The sequence below is a fragment of the Arvicanthis niloticus genome, chromosome 12, assembly GCF_011762505.2.
Source record: "Arvicanthis niloticus isolate mArvNil1 chromosome 12, mArvNil1.pat.X, whole genome shotgun sequence".
NCBI lineage: Eukaryota > Metazoa > Chordata > Mammalia > Rodentia > Muridae > Arvicanthis > Arvicanthis niloticus.
In genome coordinates, this window is record NC_047669.1 from 31,435,686 (window position 1) to 31,448,883 (window position 13,198).

Genomic DNA, 13,198 nt, shown 5'->3' on the forward strand with positions numbered 1-13,198 from the left:
GGGTTTGGGGCTTTTTGTGTGGATCCTAAAATTTCTTATTTTTGTCGGGCCATTTAATTTTATTTACTTCCTTACACTCTATAAGCACTTGAAATTGATATCAGCCGGTATCTGAGGTTGATGGGAACCACCAGAGGGATTGCATAAATTTTGTTAAGTTGATACAAAACTAGACATATCCTGGAAGAGAGAGAGTATCCCTTGAGGAATTGGCTCCATCAGATTAACCCTTGGGCCTGTAACTGGGACATTTTCTTGATTGCTATTGAGGGTGGGCTATAGAGAAAAGGTAGCAGAGCAAACCAGTAAGCAGCATGCCTCTGTGGTTTCTGCTTCAAGCTCTTGCCTTCATTCCTGCCTTTGCATCTCTTGGTGATATAAAGTATAAAATGAGGTAAGCCCTTTCGTTCCCAAGTTGCTTTTGATCAGTGTTTTATCGCAACAACCACAAAAAAAAAAAAAAGCAAATTAGAGCAAGAGGCTTAACGTTCTTGTGTCTCCCATGTGTGAAATTGAACAGATGCCCACTCCTAACAAGAGCATGAACAGTTTATTTAGACAAAGACACACTGCAAAGGGAGGAAGTATCCAGAAAACGAGAGCGTTAGTAGCTCAAAGACCTCACTGCACAGAGAGTGGAGAGTTTTGTGTTATTTTACTATGGACATGTGGGCTTGTTTAGGTAGTGAAGGCTTTGGGACTCATTTGCATGGTACTAGCTTTTTAAAGCATGCTCTCTCTGTTACATGTATATATAACTATGCCTTGCATGTCTCAAGGACTGTTAACAGTATATGCTTGCACCTCAGATACATCTTTCTGTGTAGTTATTTGAAACATAGTTATTTTATTAAGAAACAAACAAACAAACAAAAAGATAAGACCAGGACCATCAAGATGAAAAAAAAAACTTTAAAAGTTATAGATATTAAATATACTCTTGGTAAAGATGGCTAAAGAGAAAATGAGAGACACTGTTCGATGAAAGAGATTTGGGATGGCAGTTTTCTCCTCTATGAGAGGGTTGTTCCAAAACAGCATAGAAATCAGTCATCAGTAAAGACAAATCGAGAACACCTAAGCCCATCACAGAAATTCTGGTCACAGTGGTGGTGCACGCCTTTAATCCCGGCACTTGGGAGGCAGAGGCAGGCGGATTTCTGAGTTCAAGGCCAGCCTGGTCTACAGAGTGAGTTCCAGGACAGCTGGGGCTACACAGAGAAACCCTGTCTCAAAAAAGCGAAAAGAAAAAAAAAAATTCTGGTCACATCACAAACAAGTTCATATAAGACAAAATGTTACAAGATAGCATATAGTTGGTTACATTTCCTATGAGAAAATGTTAGTAAATTTTTATTAAGGGCACATCAAAATAAAAAAAGAGGAGATTTATTTATTTGTTTGTTTGTTTACTTAATTACTTATTTATTTTTTCAGAGATTTACTGAGTGTAGCCACACTGAGTAGGAGACCAAAAGAAGACTTCCTGCACTCAAGCTCATCTTTTTTCTCTGATCAGTTTTGGCTGGTGTGACGGCTTGAGCCAGGGAGTGGCACTATTAGAAAGAGTGACCCTGTTGGAGTAGGTGTGTCACGGTGGGTGTGGGCTTTAAGACTGTCATCCTAGCAGCCTGGAAGCCAATATTCTGCTAGCAGCCTTCAGATGAAGTTGGAGAACTCTCAGCTCTGTCTGCACCATGCTTGCCTGGACACTGCCATGAACTGAACTAAACGTCTGAACCTATAAGCCAACCCAAATTAAATATTGTCCTTATAAGAGTTGTCTTGGCTGTGGTGTCTGTTCACAGCAGGAAGTCCCTAACCAGGGCAGCTGGGTCCTTATCTCATCCTTCCATCTACTCCAGACACCTGGAAGAAGCTGTAAAAAGGAGGCAGTGGGACTCCAGACATTCCAGTTTAACTTTTAAATTTTGGGGTTTTGAGGACAGAAATAAAATAGAGTTTCAAAGGCTAGGAGAAATGATCACAAACAAAAGGAGAAGGCCAGGTCACAACCTTAGTCCTGGGGAACAGTCCATCTCCCCTGGCACACAAGTACCAGCTACCTCAGAGAAACTCCACATAGAATAGGATCCAAGGAGTGAATCTTCCTATAGCATGTTAACCCAGAGGAGTTCCAACATGTAAGAAATGATACTCTACCCACTACGAGAGGGTGGACCATCAGCTCACTCTTAGAGACTGAAACTGCATGAGCTCATTGGTGATGTTGACCCCTAAGTGACTGCAGATAACCATGGAAGCATCTCGAAGAACTCTTGATGTGGCTTGTGAAAATATTTCCAATCCTGGGACATTGTTCTCTGACTTATTGATATTTCAACTTGCCACACTGAGTGAACTTGTATAGTAACAAGTATGATTTCCCAGAGTCAAGGGAGTGGGCCGGCAAACTTTGGAACTGCCATATACACAGCCTAGTGAAAAGGCCTAAAATTGGTGCCCTCACTTAAACAGTAGGTTACATTCTTAGAATCACAACTCGCTTGCCTATCATTCTGTAACACATGAATGGCAAGGACACTTGTAAGCTATGGCAGCTATGGCAATATAATAAATGAAACTACAAAATGGCTTGGATAGCTCTTTTCTTTTTCATAATTAAAGACAAACCTACTTATACACAATCAGAGAAAGTATGAGCACCCAGTAAAGTTAGACTAACCAAAATGCCTGGTGGAGTCCAGGGGAATATAATATTCTGTTGTTCTAAGCAAAGGAGAAAAAACTATTGAGAGTATGTATGATTCGTGATTCCCCAAAAGACAGACATTAAAGTTCTAGTTAATTGTGTCTTTGGGAGAAAGGATCATGATCCCAAAGTCAGAAAGTCCTGTCTGCCCTGTCTTTTTGTTAACCAGAGATGTGAAGCCAAGCCTCTTCCTTTCCTTTACCCAGTACAAAGGATGGATACATTCTGAGGAAATAAACGGCAATTAAATTATGCTTAAATGCTATCTCTGTCAAGGGTATGCATATCTTCTAATGTGTGCTAATAATCTCAGAATGGAGAGAAACCTACCTCTTTGGTTGGATAGAGGCCTACCTCAGCCATATTGAAAGAGAACAGAAATTTTTCTAGAAAAAACTTCTCCCTTCTGTATCTATGCCCTCAAGTGTATCCTAAGAATAAGGCCATGTAAACCTACAGATTATTAAAAGCCTTAGAAATTCTCTTCAAACAGAGGATCACAGAGATCCTCCTTCCTCTGCCTCCAGAGTACTGAAATTAAAGGTGTGCATCACCAATGCCCTATTTTGTTTGTTTATAAATACATATATAAATTTTGTTGTTTTTTTTAGGACAGTGTTTTGTTGTATAGTCTTGACTGCTCTGGAACTTGCTCTGTAGACCAGGCTGGCCTCAAACCCAGTGATCCGCCTGCCTCTGCCTCCTGAGTGCTGGGATTAAAGGCGTCACCACCACTGCTTGGCTTTGTATATTATTTTTTTAGTGTCCGGATGTTCTATTTAGGAATCGTGCATAGGGAGCTAGTGTGAGGGAGCATGCTGAGTACATGCTGAGGGAGTATTATGAATATGAACATGTTGACAGGTTCACAGCCATGGCAGGTCTCCAAAGCCTCAGACCTATGGAGGTATGTCAGCCCTTCCTCTGCACCTTTGTTCTGGATGAAAAATCCAAGTAAGCCACAGAGCTGGCTCAGCCTTTGTGACAGCAAATGCCAACAAAAGCCTCATTTGTTTTTATAAATTTTGAGCATCAGAGCCACTTCTGGTAAATGACGTCGAGAAGGCCAGTTGGTTTCACTTTGTGTGTTTGTATGTTTTTGAAATTATCGCTTGCAGAAAGTGGGAGGCATTGGGGAGTGTTTTTCAGTTGCCTCTTGCATACTTTACCTCTTATGGAATTTTGGCTTTCGTCTAAGAAATCTCATTTGTTCTTCATACTGTAAGACTGGTACTCTTAGCAGTCCTGATCCACTGCTATCGCATCTCCCCTGCCCATCTGCTTTTTGCCTCATTCCCTCAGACTCTTTGTTTTGGGCACTGATATATTTTTTTTTTTTATCAGAATGATGTTTTGTACTAACCCTAAAATGATGTCAGTTGAACATTTTTGTTTTAATGTCTCTTAGAAGCTTTTGTTTACAGATCACAACACTTGCTGTAGCTTGTGCTGTTCTTGACTTTCAGAGCACTGCAGCTACAAACTGGAAACGGCTTAAAAAAAAAAAAAAACCTTTAGCACAACTTTAGAAAATAATTCTAGTTTTTAAGTATAGAAAATATTAGACTAAAACCAAGTGCAGTTCATACTTCTTTGACTAGCTTCTATATGTCACAGAATGTATGGAAATTTTCAGATACTACATGTAAACATTAAAACATTTCACACTTTACAGTATATGTACCCAACATGAGAATGCTGAAATGCAACGGTTTGCTTGCTCCTAAATAGCTCGACATGTTTCATCCACCTGATTAAGTCCTGCAAACATCTCCAGATGTAGTTCCACCCCACTATTGTTAGAGTAATGGGTTTCCTCAAGTACCTCAGAGAGCTAACAAAAGCAATATGCAAACTCTAAAAGAAAAACCATCTTAAAGCAGTCAATTTCAGTACAGTTGATAGTGATAAAGGCTATGTAGTTCCCTTAAGCATTTCTGCATTTTGAAACCTGAGTTACAAATCCAGTAAATGAGATTACCTTAATTACTTAAAATTTATGACAGACACAAACAGGGAAAAACTCCCAATGTTTTAGCCAAAGTTGTCCATTTGTGATGGTAGCTCCTCTTAAATATCTTCAATACCAAGTCTTCAAGGGAAATACAATGAAGTTGAGACTCATACTTGATAAAAATAAAAGCTAGGCAAAACAACAATATTGTATCAATTTTCTTCTGAGATTTGTTTCATTTATTTATATTTATTTATTTATTTTTAAAGTCTTGTGCTTGCAAGGATAATTGCTTGTAGTTGAGTAGAACAGAATCAGTTATGTGAAATTTGTAAGTACAAAAATCATATTGGATCTGGGTACCATGCTGGGAAGTATGGATCCAACTTAATTACATCGGTAATGACTATATTCAAATAAGATATTCTGTATACCTGAGAGTTAAGACTTGAATACATCTTATTTTAGAGTACTCAGTTCTAGCATGGAAGTAGAATCTGCGTAGTGTTAGGCAGACATTTTCAAGCTTAGCCCTTTTGAGGCTAGCTGGACAATTCTTTGCTATGGAAGATGCGAGGGGATACTGCACAATGCTTACTAGCAACCCTGACCTCTATCAGCAAGGTATCGGTAGCAGTCTGTAAACTGTTCTAATCATAATTGTCTATGGACTATTTTTAAAACTACAAGCATCTTTTGGTATAATTGGAGTAAAAATAGTACTCAGTTGAGAATCATAGATATTAGATAACAATAGATAATTAAAAGAATTATTCATTTTTGTTCTGATATAACCAATACTGATGTTTTGTGTATGTAGAGTTTACCACCAACATCTTGAAGGAAAAAGAAGGAATGAGCTGGGGAACTTGGACTATATAAAAAAGAGAGGGAGTTGATAAATCATCAAGCTATTTGAAGCCAAAAGAAGGGCCTTTCTATGGAATAGGAGGAAAAAGCAACTCCTAGGGAAAATGAGGAGAAAACCACACCCCCTACCCCAGCAATATGAAGACTGTGAAACAAAAAGTAAATAAATAAATAAATAAATAAATAAATAAAAATAAAAGTGGCTCCTTCCAGTCTGGGCCCCCGAGCACTGAGCAGATCCCGGGTTGCAGATCTGCCCCAAATCTCATAGATCCCAGAGGAAGCTGGCTCTCCAGGAGCTCTAACTCAGGCAGTATATTAGGTAAGGAGAAAACAATGCCCATCCCAAACAGGGAGTAACTGGGACCCACTAGGACCCAGGAAGTCACTCCTGGCCTGGAACACTGATTTCTTTTGTCTGTGCCTGAGTACTGAGCAGACCTTGGGCTCCAGCTCTAACCCCAGTAGCAACACCCACCCCACCCAGTTCAGATACAACCAAGATAATAGGAAAGACAGGCTCCAGTCAGAGACGAGGCAGGTAGCACTAAAAAGATCCAGATGGCAAAAGGCAAGCACAAGAACATAAGCATCAGCAACCTAGGGTACTTGACATCATTAGAACCTAGTTCTCCTACACAAGAAAGTCCTGAATTCCCCATATCACCAGGAAAGCAAGAGTCAGATTTAAAATCACTTCTAGTGATGATGATAGAGGACTTTAAGAGGGACATAAATAACACTCTCAGAGAATTTGAGAAGAACACAGGTAAACAGGTAGCAGCCCTTAAAGAGGAAGCACAAAAATCCCTTAAAGAATTACAAGAGAATACAACCAAATAGGTGAAGGAATTGACCATCCAGGACATAAAAATAGAAATAGAAACAATAAAGAAATCACAAAGGGAGACTATGCTGGAGATAGAAAACCTAGGAAAAAGATCAGGAGTCATAGATGCAAGTATCACCAACAGAATACAAGAGGTAGAAGAGAGAATCTTGGGTGCAGAAGATACCATAGAAAATATTGACACAACTCTCAAAGAAAACACAAAATGCATAAAGTTCTTAACACAAAGCATCCAGGAAATCCAGGACACAATGAGAAGACCAAACCTAAGGATAATAGTTATAGAAGAGGGTGAAGATTCCCAACTTAAAGGGCCAATAAATATCTTCAACAAAATTATAGAAGAAAACTTCCCTAATCTAAAGAATGAGATACCCATAAACATACAAGAAGCCTACAGAATGCCAAATAGACTAGACCAGGAAAGAAATATCTCCGTCACATAATAATCAAAACATCAAGTGCACAAAACAAAGAAAGAACATTAAATGCAGTAAGGGAAAAAGGCCAAGTAACATATAAAGGCAGACCTATCAGAATTACACCAGACTTCTAGCCAGATACTATAAAAGCTAGAAGATGCTGGACAGGTGTCATACAGACCCTAAGAGATCACAAATGCCAGCCCAGGCTACTATACCCAGCAAAACTCTCAATCACCATAGATGAAGAAACCAAGATATTCCACAACAAAAGCAAATTTACACAATATCTTTCCACAAACCCAGCATTTCAAAAAATAATAGTGGAAAAGCTCCAATACAAGGAGGAAAATTATACCCTAAAAAGAGCAAGAAAGTAATTCTCTTCCAACAAATTTAGAAGAGGATAGCCACACAAAAATAATTCCAACTCTAATAACAAAAATAACAAGAAGCAACAATCACTGTTTCTTAATATCTCTTAACATCAATGGACTCAGTTCCCCAATTAAAAGACATAGGCTAATTGACAGGATATGTAAACAGGACCCAGCATTTTGCTGCATACAGGAAACAACCTCAGTGCAAAGACAGACTCTACCAGAGAGTAAAAGGCTGGAAAACAATTTTTCAAGCAAATGGTCCTAAGAAACAAGCTAGAGTAGCCATTCTAAGATCTCCAGCCGAAGAACACAAAAGGGAGGGACTCGTGGCTCCACCTGTATAGGTAGTTGAGGGTGGTCTCACCAGGCATCAGTGGAAGTGGACGGCCTTGGTGCCTAAAAATTTGGATTCCATAGTGTTGGGGAATTTTGAGAGCAGGGAGGTAGGAATGGGAGGATTGTGGGAGCACACCCTCATAGTAATTGGAGGAGGGAGGATGGGGTAAGGGGTTAGGCATCAGTGGAAGTGGAGGGCCTTGGTGCCCAAAAGTTCAGATTTCCTCCTCGTGTTGGGGAATTCAAGAGCAGGGAGGTTGAAATTGGAGGATGGTGGGAACACACCCTCATAGAAACTCCCAGAATTATATGGATTAGACATGACAGAGGCAGGCCACCAAAAGACTAGATTCCAGAATTTAAACAAAAATTATCTTGAAACTAAAATTTGTTTTGAGAATTGTATATTGCAGAATACACAGCCTTGGTGTATCTACTTATCAAGCAAGCTGAGCAGACCTGCTCAAACCTCTGATGTCCTGGAATTCCAGCTGGATGCAGTGAAGACACAGACGTCAGAGGCTTATCAATTTACTCCCCCCCTTCTAATATCTCAATGCCCATAATTAGCTTGAAGAAGTTAATAAAAAGTCTGCGCCCCTATTCCCTGGGCTTGGGGACTGAGGTGGTTAATATTGGGCTGTCTTTCTAGGGAAAAGTAGTGATTTTGTTGGAACAGGGAGGATTAGCTAGGATTTATTGTATAGCCATAACCTACTGGTAGAAATAAGTATAATTATTATTAAGATGAAGTTATAATTTCTTAAATGGTACATAATTTACTTTGATTTCAAATTTAAGGTTTTCATTGGTATGAGGTTCTTATTAATATAAAAGTGAGATTAATATTGCTACTCTCATAGGCATTGTGCCTGTATAACACATTTAGGAATACAAGGCTTAGAGCCAGTCCTACTTTAACTTTTCTAACTAATGTAAGATGGTTATCCTGGGAGTTAAGGGACTATAGCAAATCCATGGCTCTGAGTTTATTGTTAGGGTGTTTTCTATATTTTATTTAGAAATAGCTGAGAGAAGTTAACAAACAATAGTCCAGATTACCTTACATGGATAGTTTGTCTTCAAAACATCAGAAGTCCACAGAATTGATGTTACAAACATTTCTGAATTAATGTTCATTTTGATTAGAGACCTGTCTGCTCCTGACAGCTTCCTGTCTTGGATTCTAGAAGAAACACAACATCTTTGGAGTTACTCCAGTTGTGGTGAGACAGCCACTAGGCAAGAATTGCCTCTTTTCATCTACAGACAAATCACTGTCCAGAAAAGGACACATTTGTGGAATAGTCAACTGATTATATCTGCCAAAACAGAGTAATCAGCGCTTAATAATTCGGCATTACTAGGTCTGTCAGATGATCCTGAGCCAGAAGGCTGAAGATTGGATGCTCCAACGTTTTGTAGTATAGGGACTGTCCAGGTGTTCAACAGTCTCTATAAATTGGCTAAGTTTTAGAAGCTATGCATTGTGCTTCCCATAATTTCAGTTAACTCAGTCATTCTGGATTTCTGACAGGGTTAAAGACTTATAGTCTCATAGCCAATCCTTGCTATTTACTTTGAGACAAAAGATTTGAGAGGATGGTTTTCAGCTGACATTCATTCTAAAGCCAAGAAAAAAAAAAAGCCAGGTTCAGAACTAAGTCTTTTAGTTAGGAGGGATGACAGAGGTTCTGGTTAGTCAACAAAATGATGGACTGTGTATTAGGTCTATCTTGCACCTTATTGACACAAATTGGTATAGTTATGCTCTAACTGTACTTTGAGAGACATTTTTATTTTAACAGGAAGGATGATATGTAGGAGGAACTAAGGTGGGAGGAGTAAGGAGAGGAAGAGGAGAAGTAAGAAGAGGAGGAGGAGGAGAGGAGAAGCTAGGTGATGAGAGAGAGAGAGAGAGAGAGAGAGAGAGAGAGAGAGAGAGAGAGAGAGAGAGAAACATGGAGGTGGATGTTCACTTGTCTCTGCCAGTGAAAAACAGTTGATGTATCTAGGTTAGGTATTGGATTACAGTTCTGATTGTATGGGCATCTTGTTATTGAGTATTACCAAACTTATAAAGCCTTTGATTAACATTTAAAAAATTGTATAAAAGCAAAAAGGAGAAGGCAGCATGGGATAGGAGTGTTTTAGGGAGGGGAAATGGGGAAAGGGGATGGCATCTGAAATGTAAATAAAATATCTAATATAAAATTTAAAAAAATAAAAGTGGTTGTAAAGATAACTGTCTTCCAGTAGGTACCAGAACCCAGTAGTAGAACAGAAGGAACGCTCTAGAAACAATTTGAGGACTTAGCAGGGCTTGATAAGTTGGACATGAGTCCCAAGAAGAGAATTAAAAGATTTCAAGCCTTAGGGCTGGAAATATGGCTCAGAAGTTAAGAGCACTGACTGCTCTTCCAGAGGCCCTGAGTTCAATTCCCTCTTCTGGTGTATCTGGAGACAGCAACAGTGTACTCACATATATAAAATAAATAAATCTTTAAAAAACCAACAACAACAAAAAAGATTTCAAGCCTTAAAGAATGGTGGAAGCCAGGTCACAAAAGGGTTAACAAAGCTTTATAAATATTAGTGTCTGAGCAGTAAGATTTCCCAGGAGGCAGTGCTGAGTATTTTGCAGTGATTAACACAAGGTAACAATGCAAAGGTAGTGTGGGTTTGTTGTGCTTTTGAGAAAGTTTCACCCTAAAAGTCTTTTTTAGACAGGGTCTTTCTTTCTTGCCAGAATAAGAGTTCAGACTTTGAATCTGACCCATCTGGGTTTTGTGTAGCCATCATGAAGTGTGTGTGGCTGTGTACTTTATAAAGAAAAGAGATTTGTTTGACCCATGACACTTGTTACTATACATCTAGAAATCACAGCAGTGGGTGTGTGCACAGCACAGAGGAGTGGAAAGGGGGATTTCCAAACACGTAAGACTATAATATGTTTGGAAAGGTGACCTACTTTTTAATGTTCTGGATTGCTGAGGTAGCACTAGTCTATTCATGATGGAACACTCATAACCTCATTGTCTTCTAGTAGGCTCAGACTGTGAAATTGCTAAGTCAATCTCTTCATATTTGGGAACCAACAAACTAGCAGTTGAAACTTTGGGCGACAGATTACATTCAAACCATAAACCATGGCATTTACATTAGGTAAGTTTCTTAGGACTCGTGTGTGTGTGTGTGTGTGTGTGTGTGTGTGTGTGTGTGTGTGTGTGTGTGTGAGAGTGTGTGTGTGTGTATGAGAGAGAGAGAGAGAGAGAGAGAGAGAGAGAGAAAGAGAGAGAGAGAGAGAGAGAGAGAGAGAGAGAGAGAGAGAGGCTTAACTAACTAGGATGGCTATGGCGACTGCTCATTTAAGGATGAAAGATACCAAATAATTTGGAGGTAGGTCCTCCATTTAATCCTTCCTGGAAATGACCAAATAGATACACCCAGAGGTGTGTCTCTTAGTGGATTCTAAATCAAGGTGAATCATCCTGAACTCTGGCCTGTAGACCTGCTTCAAGAGCACCACCGGGGCACTCTTGTGAAAGTTCTTCCTCTACCACACGGCTCTGCCAGTCTTCTCATAGTTTCTTTGAAGTCTTGGTGGAACTTGCCAGGACACCATCATTCTTGCATTTTATATGTTTGTACACAAGAATAGACCTTGTGTATAGGTTTCTGCTTGGTTCCTCCACAGTGAGAGCCTGAGCTCTTTGACAGCTGGAAGGGCTCAGAGCAGTGTGCTGCAAGGCTTGCAGTTAAGTCCTAAGGCGTCCTTGTTCAAGGAACTTGTAAAAATCATATCAGGCCTATTTCTTGAACCCACACTTCCTTAAACACATATGAGCTCATTACAAAGGGAGAGACGACTTTGCAAATTCTTTCTATGACCTTGACATATTGTTTCCTATTGATAGGATGTAGAACACCTGGCTTTTTTTAGTTTGTGCTAACCTTTAGCAACTAGCTGCTTGGACATATCCTTATATATTTCTTTCATGCCTTTCTCTGGCCAGCCTGAAACTATCCAGCCAAATTTCCTGTCCTGTTTTCTCTTTTAAAAAATCTCTTTCCTCTATCAAAACTGCTTTAAACTGCCCACGTAGGCTCTTCTGTATTTTGTGCAGAAATGACTCTTGTTAGACACCCCTTAGTCCATACTTTCAAATGTGCACTTCCATAAATTCCCAGGGCATAAGTACAACATAGCCAGTTTCTTTCCAATACTGTGGTAAAGAGGGCAGGTTTGATTCTAATTTCCAACAGGAGGATCATATTCATTTCATCGGCTCCTCTTATCAATTTGTTGCTTCTGACCCATTTCCATCAGTGTTCTGGTCAAGAGAACTCAATGCATGTCTAAGAAATTCCAGCCCTTTTATAGTTTCCTTGCTTTCTGAGCTCTCATTAGAATCACTGTAACATTCCATCAATGGACAAGCAGGCCTTTTCTGGTTTGCTCCCCAAAGTCTTCTTACTTCTACTGATTACTAAAGTCTAAAGTTTATTGCAAATTTCTACATATCACTATAATCATCCATCCTCTTGGAACCAATTTCCTATCTTAGTTGATTTTGGGTTGCTAAAATGAAATATCTAAAGCTGGATGCTTTGCTTACTAAAAGAGTTTTACCTGGATTATATATAACACAGAAGACTAGATGTTCCAGAAATTATGGAAGCAGTGGCCTGGCAAAGGCCACCCTGGCTGTGTCACAGCATGATAGAAAAGTGAAAAAAGAGACTCTACTTGAATAAGGGCCAAAGTGTGTGAGTAATCTCACTCTTAAATATCCTTTGCAAGACAGGTTTAATATATTATTTAATCTAATCGTTAGAGTCGAGCCTCCATGACCCAAATGTCTTCCAGTAGACTCACTTACTTAACTAGCTGACCACCTCAATGAGCACCACGATTTCACTGTACAAACCTTTGAGAAACAAGCCATGCCAAATCACAGCACCTAATGAGGAAGAAGCCTGAACTTTGGTCTTCAATTGTTCTCAGCCATCTGTGGTTTTCCATTAGTAAAAGTTTTTTAAAAGATAATTATCCCTGATTATCCTGAAGCCTCATGAAGGTCTCTACACATTATCTGAACATTTTCAGCTACATTTTAATTCTGCACCTTGTATTCTTTCACACGACCCAGAAGGAGTATGAATGAGGTCATGACCAAGAGCAACATATTTGAGAGTTTTTCACAAATCTGTAGATGTCCTTACCACATTATGTGACTCTGGCAGTTTATCTTCTCTACTGTGTCTAGTAGAAACAATCAAAGTTCATTTGTGGGTCTTAAATTTGGAGCAACTCCAGTCCACAAACATTTATCAAACACTGTCTGTGTGCCTAGTTCTGATAGCTACTGCTGATAAACAGAAAAAAAATAGATAGATTTTTGTCTTGAAGGCCACTGAAGGAAAAACATCACACAAATATTCCTAAATAAAATACAAAAATACAAAATCGGAGAAGTGCTACGACATATTAGCCTGGGAAGTCTGAAAGCAGGATAGAGAGGAGAGGATGCTTAGTCTGTGTTTGAGTGGGGAGAAGAACATGTGTAAACATGAAGCATCTGCTCCAGATGTTTACATCTTATAGGTAGCCACATAGAGAATTTGGTTTATATAAATAATGCCTTCTCCCATTGCTCTGGAATTCAA